This window comes from Neofelis nebulosa, chromosome 17 (genome assembly GCF_028018385.1).
Source record: "Neofelis nebulosa isolate mNeoNeb1 chromosome 17, mNeoNeb1.pri, whole genome shotgun sequence".
NCBI lineage: Eukaryota > Metazoa > Chordata > Mammalia > Carnivora > Felidae > Neofelis > Neofelis nebulosa.
The window spans coordinates 2608777-2626528 of NC_080798.1; positions in this window are offsets into that span (position 1 = coordinate 2608777).

Below are 17752 nucleotides of genomic sequence, written 5' to 3' on the forward strand. Positions count from 1 at the left end.
CGACAGCACGAGGGAGTCAGGCAGACCTTACCCTGCAAACACAGAGGATTCCCTGGCAAGTTCTCCCCGGCTCTACGTCCACACATCTGCCCAGCTTCTCAGAGGTGGAATCTTCTGAAAGCGTTTGGTTCCAAGGATCCAGGATCAGGGAAGTGGGGACCAGGTCTGTTGGATGGCATCAAGAAGTAGGGGCAACGCGCAGAGTGGGTTCCCCTGTGTTTGTCCTGGAGGCTCTAAGGTTAGTGCAGGGAAGGGTTGGTTCCCGGTGATGTGGGTCATTCGCGATTTCTGCTTGAGCTGACATAATAAAGCACCTCAGACCTGGTGGCTTAAACAGCACAAATTAATTTTCTCCAAGTTCTGGAGGCTGGAAGTCCAAGATCAGGCTGTCAGCAGGGCTGGTGTCTAACACGCACTGATGTGGGGGGTAACGAATTTCAGCAAGTAGGCAAATTCTCGGGTACAGAATCCAGATATAATGAGGATCGACGATTTTTTTTTTTAATAATTTTTAGTTTCATTTTTCAAGACAGAATTCCAACCAGGTTTTAAAATAGCATTCTTGGGGCACCTGGGTGGCTCAGTCCATTGAGTGTCTGACTTCAGCTCAGGTCGTATCTCACAGTTTATGAGTTCAAGCCCCACATCAGGCTCTGTGCTGACAGCTCAGAGCCTGGAGCCTGCTTTGAATTCTGTGTCTCCCTCTCTCTCTGCCCCTCCTCCACTCATGCTCTGCCCCCCCTCTCTCCGCCAACAATAAATAAACATTTCATGCTCAGTCGGCTGGGCATCCAACTTCAGCCCAGGTCACGATCTCACAGTTCATGAGTTTGAGCCCTGCGTCAGGCTCTGTGCTGACAGCTCAGAACCTGGAGCCTGCTTCAGATTCTGTGTCTCCCTCTCTCTCTGTGCACCCCCCCTCGCCCCCGCCACCCTGCTTGTGCTCTCTCTCTCTCTCTCTCTTTCAAACATGAATAAACATTAGGGGCATCTGGGTGGCTCAGTCAGTTAAACGTCTGACTTTGGCTCAGGTCATGATCTCGGGGTTTAAGAGTTTAAGTCCCACGTGGGACTCCGTGCTGATGGCTCAGAGCCTGGAGCCTGCTTCGGATTCCGTGTCTCCCTCTCTCTCTCTGCCCCTTCCCTGCTCGTTCTCTCTCTCTCTCTCTCTCTCAGTCAAAAATAAATCATTAAAAATTAAAAAAAATAAGCATTTAAAAAATAAAATAAAATAACATTCTTGTAGAAATATGAGATTCAGGTGGCTGTGTGAACTGGCCTTTCCCCAGTGACACTGAGTCTGGGATGCTGAGGCCCTCACGTGCCATTCAGGGCCTTCCACAGAGGCCTGCAGAAATTAAAAGGCTCCCTCCACCACTCTGGGCAGACTCGGGAGGGAGGGCTGATGATTATGCCCGCCTGGGCAGTCTGAGTCCAGGGCAGCGCCCTTCATCTTTACAGAGACGGGATGCCACCCCTCCTCTAGCTCTAGAAAGATGTGAGATCAGATGTGGAATCAGCAACTCCGAACATCCAACGTCCTGGGATAACACCAGGAAAAACTGCCTGAGATAAACACACCATTATGTTAAACGTGAATCCTGCAGCAGCGAGGACTGTCTCTCCTACCCTTACGCCCACTTAGAACGTATGCGGAACATTTACAGCTCGGAGAACAATTCGCTGCCAGAAGAGGAAAGTGAACAGGTTTTACAGTTTGTTTACACCAACCGAAACCACTTACCGCCTCTTGTTAATTTTCTCATGACATTTTATAGTTGCCAAATTAGGTTTCCCTTGAAATGAACATAGGAGGTCATAACATATGTTCGTTTTTAAACAATAAGATCATATATATATATATATATATATATATATATATATATATATTTACTTGTTTTTGAGAGAGAGAGAGAGAAGAAGAGAGAGCCAGTGGGAGGTTGGGCAGAGAGAGAGGGAGACACAGAATGGAAGCAGGCTCCAGGCTCTGAGTTGTCAGCACAGAGCCCGACGTGGGGCTCGGACCCACAAACCCGCGAACTGTGAGATCATGACCTGAGCCCAAGTCGGACGCTGAACCGACTGAGCCACCCAGGTGCCCTTTGACTTATTTTTTTTTTTACTGTGTATTTATTTTTGAGAGGTGGGGGAGGGGCAGAGACAGAGGGAGACGCAGAATCCGAAGCAGGCTCCAGGCTCTGAGTTGTCAGCACAGATCTGACATGGGGCTGGAACTCATGGACCGTGAGATAGATCATGACCTGAGCCCAAGTCGGAAGCTGAACTGACTGAACCACCCAGGTGCCCCAAGGCCATCATATAAATCAAGTTTATTAAAAGCGTTTTAGCTTTTGGCGCCTGGGTGGCTCAGTCGGTTAAACCTCTAACTGTTGGTTTCAGCTCAGGTCATTACCTCACGTTCTGTGTGATCGAGCCTTTTTTTTAGCTTTATGGACACCTTTGCCTTTTTGTTTTGTGTTTTTCTTGTTTTGTTTCTGGTAATCTTTTTCCTCTGTGGGTGTCAAGAGTTTTGGGAAACAGAGTCCAGTGTGTAGCCAGTTCCATCTGAGGGGGTGAAGCAGGTAAAGTCAGGGTGGACAGGACAGAGTCTGGAGCAGCGTCCAGGAGCTGCATTCAGATGCCAGTTCCCACTGACTGTGGGGTCTTGACAATATTATTCGACCTCTCTGAGTCTCAGCTTCTTTGTCTGGATTCAAACAAGAGTCTCTCCCACTTCAAGCAACATTGTGAGTTTGAAGATGAAAGTCTTTGAACACATGAGAGTCTTTTTTTTTTAAGTTTATTTATTTATTTTGAGAGAGAGAGAGAGAACATAAGCAGGGGAGGGGCAGAGAGAGGGAGAGAGAAAATCCCAAGCAGGCGCTGTGCTGACAGCACAGAGCCTGACTCAGGGCTCAATCCCACAAACCGTGAGATCATGACCTGAGCCGAAATCAAGAATCAGATGCCCAACCGACTGAGCCCCCCAGGTGCCCCTGAAAACATGAAAGTCTTGAGTGTCTCCATTGGCACAGAGCTTCCCCAAACTGGCTGAACAGGAGAATGGCTATCAGCATGGTCTTGGGTGTCAGACAAGCCTAGAATTAATAAGGCAGCAGGGTGACCTTGGGCACATAAGCTCCCCTCTCCTGTCACCAGTTTCCTCCAGTGTGAAATGGAAGCAACGATCGTTTCTATCCATATTAGTTGACATGCGTTCAGCTACGGCTCCTGGAAACTTGTTTCCAACTTGCTCAAACTCCAGGGAGAATTTATCAGCCAGTAGGAAAGTCCCGAGAAAGGGACCAGCTCCAGAGTCAATAGGATTCAGTGACTCAAAAATGTCACCAGGGGTTCGTCTTCTTTCCTACCCTCTGCTCTGTTGTCCTCAAACCTGCATCCCTTGATGTGGGGCCTCGAGCAGACCATCAAGAAAGAATTCTTGAGACGGGGCTATTTGTATAGTGTGGGGGCAGGACCCACGGGCAGAAAGAGCTGCACTTTTGCTGTGTGAAGCCCACGGTTATACGCTTAGTGCTCGAGGCAGGAGGGGACGTGCAAGGGAGAACTAGATCATAAATGACTCCTTCAAATTTCTACTCGTAAGACTACTTTCGCAAGATTTCTCTGGTCCTTATCATTCAGCTCGGTATTAACTACCTGTGAGATGTCCAGGCAGTCATGAGACCCTTCGGGAATGTATCAGCCAGCGTGCATTTCGTACTTATCGGAACCGTGAGGGCTGTAGGTCAGCTTTCGGGGCGAAAGGTGAACATTTCTCTGCTTCTGGGTCTCACCCTGTCACTCATGGGACAGCAAGCCGTTTTTGTCACCATTCCAAATATCACATCCCGTATTCCGCCATCCAGGAAGAGAACCAGGGTCAGCTTCTTTGTTAAAATCCCACTGAACGAGGGCACCCTGTACACCCTGTGTGTTAGCCAGTTTGACAATATATTTAAAAAAAAAATAAGAATGCCACTGAAAACACTTCTTTATCATATGGGCATGAATTGGGTTACATCCTACCCAGAGACAGAGAGGCCACAGGGTATGATTTTGCTTGGATTAGCTTGGCCCCAAGGCACCTGTCACTCCCACTTTTTAAAGTGCAGGGGATGGAACTCTGTCCTTCCCGTGCACCCCCTCCCTGCACCTGAGATACATGGAGTGTGGAAATCTGGGGAAACCAGTGACGAAGAGGGCGTATGGTGTCATAAAAGCACCCACAATGTCCTCTACACAGGGCGACCAGATTTAGCAAATGAAAGTGTAGGATGTGGGGCACCTGCATGGCTCAGTCGGTTAAGCGTCTGACTCGATTTTGGCTCAGGTCATGATGTCACTGTCATGAGTTCAAGTCCTGTACTGGGCTCTGCACTGTCAGATTCTGTCTCTCCTTCTCTCTCTCTGCCCCTCCCTTGTGTGCTCTCTCTCAAAATAAATAAATACACTTAAAAATATGTATACACATGTTTATATACATATATATGTGTGTATATATATGATGCACAGTTCCATTTGTATTTGAATTTTTTTTAGTATTTATTTATTTTTGAGAGATACAGAGACAGAGCACGAGTGGGGAGGGGCAGAGAGGGAGGGAGACACAGAATCCAAAGCAGGCTCCAGGCTCTGAGCTGTCAGCACAGAGCCTGATAAGGGGCTCGAACTCATGGACTGCAAGATCATGACCTGAGCTGAAGTTGGACACTTAACCGACTGAGCCACCCAGGGCCCCTGATTCCTTTTGTGTTTAAAATAAACCAGATGTAATTTTTTTCGATAAGGATCAGTACGTTTTTATACTAAAAAATAAGTCATCATTTACCTGGAACTCAAATTTAACTAAATTAAACTAGTTAATTTAATTTGGCACTCACTCTTTGCAGACTTTCTCGTGGGTAGGAACTGCTTGAGGACCGGGTTAAAATGCACAGTCTGCCCCCGTAGGTTGGAGCGAGGCCCGGGATCCTGCATTTCTTATGGGGTCCTGGGTGTCGGGGACTAGGCGTGTGCGAGGCCCACACTTTGAGCGAGGGTCTGCGCTACGTCACGGGGTGGAAGTGAGCAGGAAGCACGTTGATTGGAACAGAACACTCAGCTCTGTGTCCAGCCCAGGATGAAAACTCTCCAAGATTGCTCATTATCATAATAATGAACATCGGAGGGGTGTGTGTGTGTGTGTGTGTGTGTGTGTGTGTGTGTGTGTGTATGTTCTCCTCTGTGTCTCAGGGATTGGAAGGACAGCTGCAAACTCTCCACGTGCACCCTGCTCTCTGCAGCTGTTCTGGCCGCTCCGCGTAGGAGGGAGCATCAGGGGGGACATGTGAGGGGGTTGTCAAGGGTGCCAGAGTGGCAGCTGCTGCTTGCCCCACGCACCCTGGCGTTTTTGTGAGGACAGCCACGCTGGAGGCTTACACAGCACCTCGTCTAGCCCTCCTTCAATCCCTCATTTCAACCCTGAATGAGGCTCGCGTGTGCGCAGTGCTTTGGTGACAGTGACGCGAACCCAAATGGCCAAAATAGGGATTTCCTGGAAGGAGTCTGGAGGGACTCACTTGAGCGGAAGGGGGAGAGCTGAGGTTTAGGGGATGCTGGGGGCACCTGAGCTCAGCCAGGTCATTTGACCCCCACCTCTTTCTTTTTTTGATATTTATTTTTGAGAGAAACACAGAGTGCAAGTAGGGGAGGGGCAGAGAGAGAGGGAGACACAGAACCCGAAGATGCTCCAGGCTCTGAGCTGTTAGCACAGAGCCCGACCCGGGACTCGAACCCATGAATTGCGAGATCACAACTTGAGCCCATCAGACGCTTAACTAACTGAGCCACCTGGGTGCCCCTGCTTATTTATTTTAAACCACATTTTGCTTATTTATTTGTCAATGGCCATTTGTTTCCATCTTTTGTGAATAATGCTGCTGTAAACATGGGTGTACAAACTGGACATTGATTTCTTTTTTTTTTTAAGGGCGAAAGATTATTTATTTATTTATTTATTTATAAATATTTCTTTTTGAGAGAGCGAGTGAGAGAGCGAGAAGGGCAGAGAGAGGGACAGATGATCCAAAGCAGGCTCCGTGCTGACAGGCTGACAGCATAGAACCCAATGTGGGGCTAGAACTCAAGAACCACTTGGTCATGACCTGAGCCAAAGTCAGATGCTCGACCCACTGAGCCACCGAAGCGTCCCTAGACATCTATTTCTTGATGAGGTAACAGCCTTGGGTGGGTGTTGTGTACTGGTGGTGGAGAATGTCTCCAGAAGGTGGCTGTTGAGAGGCCCAGTTTTCTTGGAGTTCCACTATGCCCTAGGACCTGGTTATTTTCTGTATCCAGCCAGCAGGAGCAAAAAGAGCACAGAAGCATGCCTTTTTTTTTTTTTTTTTAATGTTTTATTTTTGAAAGAGAGAGAGAGAGCATGGGAGGGGCAGAGAGAGAGGGAGACACAGAATCTGAAGCAGGCTCCAGGCTCTGAGCTGTTAGCACAGAGCCTGACACGGGGCTTGAACCCATGAACTGTGAGATCATGACCTGAGCCGAAGTCGGATGCTTAACTGACTGACCGTGACCCAGGCACTCCAAGCATGCTTGTTTTTTTTTTTTTTTTTTTTTTTTTTTTTTTTTAACATTTTTTATTTATTTTTGGGACAGAGAGAGACAGAGCATGAACGGGGGAGAGGCAGAGAGAGAGGGAGACACAGAATCGGAAACAGGCTCCAGGCTCCGAGCCATCAGCCCGGAGCCTGACGCGGGGCTCGAACTCACGGACCGCGAGATCGTGACCTGGCTGAAGTCGGACGCTTAACCGACTGCGCCACCCAGGCGCCCCAAAGCATGCTTGTTTTTAAGAGCTGTGGCCTGGAAATGGCCTGTGTCCCTTCTGCCCCCATCCTCGTGTTTGGAGCCAATCACAAGGCCACACACAGATGTCAAGCTGTAGTCCCTGGATGGGAAATAGCATTTCCAGGGATAATTCTATACTCTGAAAGGGAAGGGCAGGTTTTTGTGATCAATGAGCCATTTTGACTACAACCCCATCCTATGACTTGGAAATACCCGTTATTGGTTTGACAGTCTTAAGAGAGACACTCAGAATTATGAATAGTTTAAAATCAGATAGAAGGGGGTTGCTTGGGTGGCTCAGTCGGTTAAGCATCGGACTTTGGCTCAGGTCATGGTCTCACAGTTGGTGAGTTTGGGCCCCGCATTGGGCTCTGTGCTCACAGCTTGGAACCTGGAGCCTGCTTGGGATTCTGTGTCTCCCTCTCTCTGCCCCTCCCCTGCTTGTGCTCTGTCCCACTTTCTCAAAAATAAATGAACATTAAAAAAAATTTAAATCCGATAGAAGGTAGCTTTTCTCATGTCATAGCTCTGCTGGCACAGAACCTCTTTCTCGTAAAGCCACCAAGTGTTGACCTGGCCCCTTCTAGCTGTTGCCTCACCATCCTCAATACATGGCTTCCGTCTGGCGATCAAGAGAGCTCTCCAGATCTCATCATTGGGTTCTCAATTTGGTCTGCTGGGAGGGTGGAAAGGGAGAGGGAGGAAGCTGTGCCTTCCACTTTGCCCCCCTCCAGGCCACTGCAGACACACAACAAGTGATCTGATTCAGAGGAGCACTGATGAGTCTTATACTCAGGTTTCATGATGTAAAGTTCTTACTCATAGTAATAATAATTAGTATTTAAAAATTTACTTTTGCGATATTTCTGAAGGTGAGACACAGGCATATCTTACTATTTACATATACGTTTAATACAGTACTATTTTTTTTTTAATGTTTTTTATTTATTTTTGGGACAGACAGAGACAGAGCATGAACGGGGGAGGGGCAGAGAGAGAGGGAGACACAGAATCGGAAACAGGCTCCAGGCTCCGAGCCATCAGCCCAGAGCCTGACGCGGGGCTCGAACTCACGGACCGCGAGATCGTGACCTGGCTGAAGTCGGACGCTTAACCGACTGCGCCACCCAGGCGCCCCTATACAGTACTATTTTTTATCCTGAAAAGATGTCATTAGATCAACAACACACATCTTATGATTGATGCAGATTGAGATATGAGGGTATTCAGCGGCCACAGCAGAAATAATAGCACTAATAAGTCCTGCTAATCACTGGCATTTTCACTGAGACTTTGCTAGGATCAGGTCCTAAATTAAGCAATTTTGTACAGATTCTTGAGGCTGTGAGAGGTGTTATTCAACAAGGGAATTGTATATCCCCATCTTCCTGACTCCCAAGCTCCGTAACTGTTTCTCTTTTCTTAATCCGTCATTTATGTTTATTTATTTATTATTGGTGACTGTTTCAGTGATGATGATAATAAAACACTTATAAATAATTACGGTAAGTCATCTGCCACTGACGTGAGAGCCAGCCAAGTGTGTGGGGTGGGGAGCGTTGGGGGTAGGGGGGTGGGCAATGACTTGGCCTGCCAGCACACTGTGGTGTAAACAATAATTTTAAAACATCTACTTATATGAGAACACTGAAATAACAGTTGACATTCAGTGAGTGCTTCCTAAGTGCCTGCCTCACATGAGGAAAGTAGGTGAATCCTCAGCTACTGGGATCAATGGTCCATTATGGGAGGCAGTTTAGGCACGGTCAAATACAGGAATCGGGAGCGAGCCCACGGTTGGAGCCCAGTCTCTGAATTCTCTGCATGAGACTTTCGGCAGGTGCCTTGAGCTCTCTGTCCCTTGTTATCTGCAAAAGAGGAATAGGTTATTAACGGATCCTAATGTATGCAAAGACCTCGCAGGAGCATAACGTGTTATTACCCCCTTAAAAGGGAGGGCACTGAGGCCGGTGGGGGGGGGGGGGGCGGTGAGCCCTCTCAGCTCCAGGGTTGGCTTCAGGTGAAACCTGAGACCAGCATTCCCCTCTCCCACCAGAGGGCAGGGACCCAGGGAAGGAAGGGGCTGGCTGGTCGCCCGGCTTGGCAGGTGGCAGGTGCACTAAACGAGGGCACTGGTGGGTCTTGCCTTGGGGGCAGCAGGTTCCCCCGCCGCCAGCCCCACCCTAGAGATTCGCTCCGGGACCCTAACTGGGCTCAGTCGCGGACACTGGGCAGGGCTCGTCAGGGCTGTGCCCCGGAGCTGCCTACACAAGCGGACGCTGCCACCGCCTCGAGCCCCGGCACGGAAGGGGTTACGATGATAGAGACGACAGGAGGACCTGGGGTGGCACGAACGGCCCTAGCCGCCACTCTCTCCCACACCTTTCCGCCCCAGGCTGGCGCGGGGCGCCGACCGCGCAGGCGCGAGCGCCGGGAGCCGGGTTGGGGGGGGGGGTACCTCCCGAGCACCCGGAAGTCTCCGCCTAACGGGCCGGGCCCGCGCCTCCTGTCCTGGAAGGGGGCGGGGCCCGAAGCCCCTCGGCGCGCGGCGCCATAGAGCGGGGACGGAGGACCCGTGTCCTAGACGTGTCCGGAAGTGGCTCCCAGGGGCGTCCGCTCCGTACCATAGAGCTTGGGGGGCGGCGGCTAGGGGGTCGCCGGGCTCGCCTTCCTAGAGCGGCGAGGACGGGGTGGAGGCTGGAGGGGGAGTGGGAAGGGGAGGGGGAGCAGCGCGGGCGGAAGCGGCCAGGAAGGTCACTTCCGGCCTGGGCGCCCGTCCCCCTGACCCCAGGGTCTGAGTCGCCGCTGCCGCCGCTGCCACCATCCGCGAGGGAGCAGAGAGGAGGAGTGCGGCGCGGCGGCCCCGGGACCGAGGAGGTGAGGGGAGGGCGCGGGGGCGGGGGGCGTGAACCCAGGGCCGGGTGGGCGCGCGCCTCGGGAGCCGGGCTGCGGGCGGGGGGCGGGCGGGGAGGCGGGCGGGCGAGCGCGACTGGGCGGGAGAGTGCGCGTGCGCGTGCTGGGGGGGCGTGAGTGGGCGCGCGGCCGGTGACGCGGGCGGGCGAGGGCGCGCCAGGCGGAGCCGCGGGGAGCGCGCGTGCGCGGCGCCGCGCCGGGGCCGCGCCGGGGAGGGAGCGCGCCTGCGCAGCGCCGGGGCTCGGGCTGGGGGCTCGGGGGTGGGGCCGCCGCAGCTTCTCCGGCGGGTCGTGGCCGGAAGTGGTGGCGATTCCCGGGGGAAGTTGAGGCCCCGGTGGGGGAAGGGGACGCGCGGGCTGGGCTGGCCTGACCGGAAACGGCGGCCCGGGGGGCGCGTCTGGGTCCCCGGCTTGTCACCCCACCTCCTTCCCCTTTTCAGAGAAGCCCGGGTTCCGCTGCTGCCCTGGGCGGGCTGCGTGCGGCCTTTGATCCGGCCGGTGATTAGGGCATTCGCCCGGCGGGAGGCTCATTCATTCGCTCCGGCGCGGGCGGCGGGCAGGAAGCGCGTGCGCCGCAGGGGAAGTGACTGGGCCAAGGTCAGGCACCGCGTGGCCCGCGGGACAGGGGCGGACGGTGGCCCGGCCCGAAGCCGACCCCGAGGCCTCCCGGGCGTCTAGCTGTGCTGTTTTATACTCCAGACCCTGTCCCGGCCTCAAGGGGGGGACACCCCAGTTCCTGGAGATACGTGCCACTGGCCCCGTGGGGTTAGGCCAGCCCAGGATGGCGGCATCACGCGATGGAAAAGTGACCCACAGGCTCCTCCAGGGCCGGCCCCGTACTGGGCGCCAGGGCAGAGAGATGAGCAAGGTCCTGGAGCAGGAGGGCAGAGTCCCCACCCAGATCCCTTATTGGGAGGTGGGGAGGGCTGTGGGAGCCCAGGGCTGGCATCCCTGCACAGCCCAGTCCCGGGGGCTTTCAGGAAGGGAGTGACTCGGTGTGTGGTTTCCTGGTGCCAGGCCCCGCGTCGGGCAATGCCGAGGATCCAGTTGGGAGTCAGAGCTGGCTTCTGCTCTGGGGACGCACTGTTGCCATTGATCCTGGCTTATCTCCTCTGTAAGGCTGTAAGCCTCTTTGGCTAAATGCAGCTGGCATTCACCTGCCTGCCTTTGCTGTAGTCCCCTCTGGCCCTCCGGCCTTCTGCCTCAGCCCTGACGACACTCAGATCGGATTCCGACTTGTGTTATCTCATGTCTTAGTTTTTTCCTTGGAAGCCTTCCAGATCTATCCCCACCCCCACCCCAGCCCAGCTGAGGAGCTGGAGCAGGGCTAGGGCTTGTCACCCTGCCTGGCCCATGAGGAGCACTGTGACCAATTAATTAAGAACTCTGGGGTCAGACAGACCTGCGTTCACATCCCAGCTCCACACCTCATACTTTGTGATTTTACAGCATGGATGAATGTTAACATCTCAATTTCTGTCCAGGTGAAATGGAATGTTAATAATAGTATTGATCTTGGTAGGGAAGCTCTTAATGCTTTCCGTTTAAAGTGAGAACAAACCTCAGAGAGGTGACCGTAAACTATGTGGGAATGGCTCTGGGGCCAGGCCTTCCTAGGCCAGGCCTTGTCTCCTGTCTCTTCCATCTTGGTGACCTTGGATCTGTCACTTCCCTTTTTCATGCTCCGTTTCCTCCTTTCCCCTAAGATAGCACAGCCTAGCGTTCCCTGGACAACTCGGCTGTGTGCTGGGCCCACGGGTGCATTGCTCTGCTGTGGGGTGGGAGAAGAGGCTCCCCTGGCCCAGAGTCAGAGCCGGGCGGCACTGGCAGTTCCTGTCCTGTAGCAGCTTGGAGACCTTTTGGGGAGACACAGAAGCAGCAAAGGACTGGGGGAATTTCCCAGAACAGCTCCCAGGAACTCTAGAAGCATGTCCTGGGGAAGGTGGTGTGTCCGAGTCTTGAAGGACAGGGAGGGATTGGCCAAGAGGACCCTGGGACTCCGCGGAGGAGGACGGTGAGCTCCTTTGGTTGTCCTCCATGCTGCCCAAGGCCTTGTGTGTGCTGGGAGCTGGGGCCTTGGGAGTCAGCTATGGCCCTGCCCTCTTGGTGGAGACAGACTAAATTTGCCGGCACTTGGCTTTCTGAGCGCCTGGCGGGCGTCTGGTCCTGCCTGCGCTTAGTACTCGCTGTTCTGAGCTCTGAGAGGCCCTGGGATGGGGGTGACTACCCCCAGTTTAGGGGTGGGGGATCAAACCCCAGGCCCCACAGCTGCATAGGAGCACCAGTGTGTGCGAGAGTCCAGGACCTGGCCCTTCACCATCATGCCGCCGCCTGGGGTCTGGGGAGATACAGGCCGTCATGAAGGCCTCTTAGGTATCAATCGTAGGGTTGGGGACTCTGGTGTCCCTCTGCCATGGGTGCGTTGTCACGAAGGTACCTGCAGGGTCACTGGCTGATTCAGGGTACTCTGAGACCCAGCCCCTCATTTCACGTGTGACTCTGACGCTCGTAGTGTCGGTGGTTTTGTTGTAGTAGCACAGAGAGCTGTTGCCTCATGACTGCTGAGGAGCCAGCCACGCCGAGCCTGGGTGGGTGGACCAGGGCCTTGTGCTGCTCTGCCAGGCCACCCGGGGAAGTTAAGGAAGCCGGGGCTGGCGTCCTAAGAGCGAGGAGAAAAGAAACGGCCTTGGAGGCTGGCCGACCCGGCTGGAGTCTGTGCTCCTCGACTTCATGGTTTTGTGATGACAGGTCAGCCACCGAAGTTGTCTGAACCCAAGTTTGAACAGTCCTCTCAGGGGTCACAAGGCACGTACTGGGCATCTGGCTCCCTGTTGAGCTCTTCACTCACGAAGAGCTCTGCTTTGATCTTGATGCAGGACTCACGAGGGTGAGGAGGCTCACAGGCTGAAGCACCTTGTCCAAGGTCACATGGCTGGGGGGTGGTGGGGCCGATTCTGACTCTGGCAGCCTGCCCAGAGTGCCTGTCCTCTCTTCCGCCTGGGGTTGTGGGGATTAGGATTATGAACCCACAGCACCCTGTACCCAGGTCTGAGATGTAGTTGTGCTTGGTGAGTGGGATTTGTTACTATTATTTGAAAAGAGGACAGTTGAGCTAAGGGAAGGGAGAAGTCTGGGAAGGCTTCCTGGGGAGGTGCTACTTTTGCTGGGCCCTGGCAGCCCGTCTGCAGGTAGAATGTGGACAAACAGGCCCACTAGAGAATGGGGGTCTGGCCCACTGGTCTGATTGACCAGTGACACATAGGCGGTCTGTAGGTGTGCTTGCGTCTTTTTTTTTCTGTCCTGGAGAATATTTTTGTTTGTGTAAGCAATGTTTAGTTACTGGCGAAGATTTAAGAATCAGGAGTGTTCACAGACATCTCTAGATCTGAATGCTGAGCATTCCCGGATGGTGGCAGGTGGCCTCCACACTCCCCACCCGCCTGCCGCCATAACAGCACAGCGAGGTTCTGGGAATTCTAGAAACTTTTCTCTGGGACGTAGTGGGGAGTGGTGACTAGGGCCTCTGGAGTGTGCCTCCTGCCGGGGCCCCTGGGGTGGGCTGCACCCTGGGTGGGCCACGAAGGATTGGAGGCAGGGGTGCGTGGTGCCCCTGAGGATGGTGGCCAGTCTAGACGGGAGGTGGACGGAAGCGACCAAGCCATGAGGTAGACTCCCTGGGAGGCAGTCCAGGAAAAGGGGAAGACAGCGGGTGGGGGTGGGGGTGGGGAGGGGACAGAAGAGCAGGATCGAAAGGGACTGCTTTGCTCAGCTCTTTCTGAGAGCACTGGACATCCCGGATGGGGTGCGGGTTACATTCTGGGGAAGTAGGGTCTACTCAGCCGACCCAGGTAAGGTGGAAAGAGTCTGAGCAGACCAATCGTTGTGGAAGGAATGGGACGGGAGAGGTTGACAGAGAGCTCCCTGTCCCCACAGTAAAGGGCTTGCATTTCCCATGGTGCTGCAGACTATCCCTCAGTGTTCAAACCACAGGGGAGTCTGACAGGCCCAGCTGTGGGGGTCGGAGGTGATCCAGGTCGGGGCAGAGGAGGGAGCGCATGGATTTTCAGGCCTGGAGTGAGGGGTGAAGCTGCCCACAGAAAAGGGAAGTGGGTAGGAGCTGGTGAGGAGAGTGGAGGGGTTTGTGGGCATCACCATCCTGGCCGAAAAGGTGCCTGTGGTCCGAGTGGCCCCTGCTGAGCGAGGGACGTGTGCACCAGGCTGCTTGCCGTCAGTGAGCTCTGTGCACAAGACAGGGTTCCAGGTGGTGGTGCCCAGCCAGGGGAACCGGGGCGGGGCCTAGGCGGCCTGGGCGGTGACACATGAGTGGACCCTGGAAAGGTAAGAAGGTGACAGGTGGGTGGAGGACAGGCCATGGGCGGGAGGTGGGGGTGGGATTGAGGGGCTGGGTGAAGCGCAGTGGGCACGTGCAGCAGGGTAGTCGAGGCAGGGCAGTGGCGTGAGTCCTGTTCCACCCGGGTCCCCCGCTTACAGTGCACAATTCGGTGGTGGGTGATGTGCTCACAGATAGGTACGCCCATTGCCCCAGAATGTCATCGTCATCCCAGAAAGAGGCTGCACCCACTCCCCTTCTCTGCCCCCCGTCCTCTGGAATCCCTAATCCACGTCCCATCTCTGCATTTGCTGTTCTGGGTATTTCATGTGAACGGGCTCTCCATGTGTGGCCTCTTCACACAGCGTGAGGTTTTCTGGGTTCATCCATGAGGCGGCATGTGACAGGATAGCGTTCTGTCGTGTGATCGAACCACAGTTTGTGTATCAGTTCGTCTGTCGATGGGCAGTTGGCTTGTCTCCGTGTCTGGGCGTCATGGTTTATGCCTCTGTGACCGCACGTGTGCACACTTAGTGCGGACCTGTTCCTGTCTCTGTTGGGTGTCTAGTCAAAGCCGGTGTGACGCGATCCCGCGGTGGTTCTGTGCTTTACCTTCCGGGGCTGCCAGTCCCTTCAGAGCCGCTGCCCCATTTCCCAGCCCAGCCAGCAGCCTGTGCGGGTTCCAGGGTGTGCTCCTCCTCGCCAGCTCTTGATGTCTTCTGCTTTCTGTCACCTGTGTTCTGACACCATGGGACCCTGTTGTGATGGCGAATGAGGCTGAGAGTCTTGTTACGTTCTCCTCAGCCCTTTAGAGGACGTCTGTTCTGGCCCATTGCTCATCTTTAGTTGGGCGGTTTGAGTTGAGTGGCTTAGAAAGATGAGTGGGTTGGTGTGGGGAGCAGACTTTGAAGGGGTGTTGGGAGGGAGTGGGCATGGGGAGGCAGGGGGAGGGTGGATGGGGTGGGAAGGAGGAGGCGGGAGGACTGTGTCCTAGGCGGCTGGGCCATGGAGCCCTGTGAGGGGAGGGGAACGTGTGCTCGCTGCCAGCACAGGGGTTAAATAGCCCTTGGATTTGGTGACCCAGAGGCTGGGGGAGTGGTTGGGAGTGGGTGGGAGGTAAGGCAGGAGGTGGAAGTCACAGCCCAGCTCTGAGGGGGGAGGAGAGGGGAGGGCTGGGAGGTGAGGGAGGAAGGCAGGCAGGGGGGTGTCCTGGAGGGAAGGGCCCTGCCAGGCACGGGTTCCGAAGGGGTGGTTTGGAGCTGCTTGGCGCGGGGGAGGGGAGGCAATGAGATTGGCAGCAGAAGAAAGAGAGGGGCTAATTGGTGGGCTGGCATCCAGAGCAGGTGGGCGGGATCTCATAACAACAATAATAACAATAATTTGTCTGAGCTTCATAGCGGCTGGGCCCTGTCTGCCCCTGTGCTAATTGGATCGCTCAAGGGCCCGGCTCCGGCGGGCTGGGGGAGGCCCGTTCTTCATCTTCAGGAATGGGCGAGATCACACAGAGGCTGTGGGGAGAAACTGGGGGGCTGGGAGGGAGCATGGGGGGTAGGCGGGTCTCCGAAGGTGTCACAGTGCAGAGTCTGGCTTCCTCCACAGCAAGTGGGAGGTGGGTCGGGGGCTGCAGCCCTTCCCCCACGCCTCTGAGATCCTGGGTGTAGGACCCGTAAGCCACAGGCCCCCAGGGTCTGTCTGGAGGGCTCAGCAGCTCCTTGAGTGGGTGAGTGAGTGAGTGAGTGAGCGGATGAGTGAGCTAGTGAATGAATGAATGAATGAGCCAGCGAGTGAATGAGTGAGTGAGCAAGTGAATGAGCGAGTAATGAGTGAGTGAGTGAGTGGATGGGAGAGGAAGGGCCTGGGTACGTGTAGTGAACACCCTTCCTAACTCTTCACAAGGACCCCTGGCTCCTCCCTGCCTTGTGTGCTCACCCCTGGGGCACCTGCTGGTCATCCCAGGGAGGATCACAGTGCAGGGCAGTGGCCGGCAGGGCCCAGCTTCCAGGCCAGGGTAGCACCACTGTGGGCCGTGGCCTCACCCCGATAGTTTGCTTAAATCCCCTGGGAGGTGGTGTAACCCGGGAGTGTGCCCTGCTCCTGGCTCACCCCTGACTGGCAGGTCCAGCGGGAAACCTCCTGACCCCTCAAAAGTCAGAACAAGAAGGTGAGTCATTTTTTGAGAGCACGAGTGAGCACACACAAGCTGGGGGAGGGGCACAGAGAAAGAGGGGGAGAGAGAGAGAATCCCAGGCAGGCTCTGTGCTGTCAGCAGAGAGCCTGCCTCGGGGCTCGAACCCACGAACTGTGAAATCATGACCTGAGCTGAAACCAAGAGTCGGCGCTCAACAGACTGAGCCTCCCAGGTGCCCCAGAAGATGCATCTTTGTCTTTCCGAGGCCTCTGCAAATCCTCTGTGAAAACATGGTTTCCTGCTGTGTTTGGATTAACGTGCAGACTCCTGGCCAGGGCCTGTGTGACCTGTATGCGCTCGCCCTCATTGCCCCCAGGGCAGGCTCCATAATTTTTGGGACTCTGCAAAATGAAGAGGTGAGCCCCTTGCTCGTGCAAAAAGCAGGAAAAAAGCTTTTTCCTTTCTTCTGGGGTCTCGTGATCTGTCAGGGCGATTTCACTTGGTATTTGCCGTTGAGCTCCCTCCACGTGGAGATGCCCACGGGAGCCCACACACTCTCTGCCCGGGTTTCTCAGGCACAGGGCCTGGCCCGGCTCCAAGTGCCCGGTGCACACTTCCTTGTCCTGTCACACTTGATGTGCCAAACACAGATGCAGAGAAAATTACTGGGGTTTCGGGACAGTGCCGGAGCTCAGGGCCTCTTTCCGACTGGCATCCCTGCTGAGGCCCCTCAGGCACACTCCTCTAGCCCTCTCTGCTTCCCGCGGGAGGCAGAGCACCTCCAGGCCTGGCCAGGGAGTCTGGGTGGCCCTCGTTCCTTTATATCAGGGTTGGCACACATTTTCTGTAATGAGCCAGAAGGTAAATATTTTGGGCTTTACGGGCCAAGGGGCATGATTGAGGATGTGGCGTAGCTACTTAGATATGTTTTAAAGGGTGACCATTAAAACACTCAGGTGAAACCCATTGATAGCAGGGGGTAGCTGATGGGCGGGCGGACCATGACTATGACTCCCTCTCAGTCCGGTCTGTCCCACAAAGAGGCCTTTCCCAGTGGTCTGTGGGGGAGGTAAGAGTTTCCCCTGCCCTCTTAGGGTTTCCTGCTGTGACTAAAACACATCAATGGGAGAAAAGCACGCGGATTGTGTTTCCACAAACACGGGAGCCCAAGCAAGAGAAGTGAACACCCAGAGAAGTTCGGAGGCCAAGGTGCTGCAGCCCCTGGAGGACAGAAGGGTCCCCCTGGAGGGGACTGGAGGATAGAAGGGTATGTTAGGAGGTCCGTTTATACACACTTCCTTCTCTGGGGTCTGGAGGGAAGGATGGTCTTTCCTCCTGGTCCAGGGAGGGCACTTTGCTGTGCGGGTTTCATTTCCTGCTTCCAGGAAGCAAAGTGGCCTATTTGGGGTAGATGGCCGTGGTGGTGGCCCTGATGGAGCCCTGCCTCTGCTCTGTTCACGGGGAGCCCCATGTGTCGCTGCACTGGCTCCCTCACTGCCTCCATGTGGGCACCAGGCTCCTGGCTCTGGGTGACCA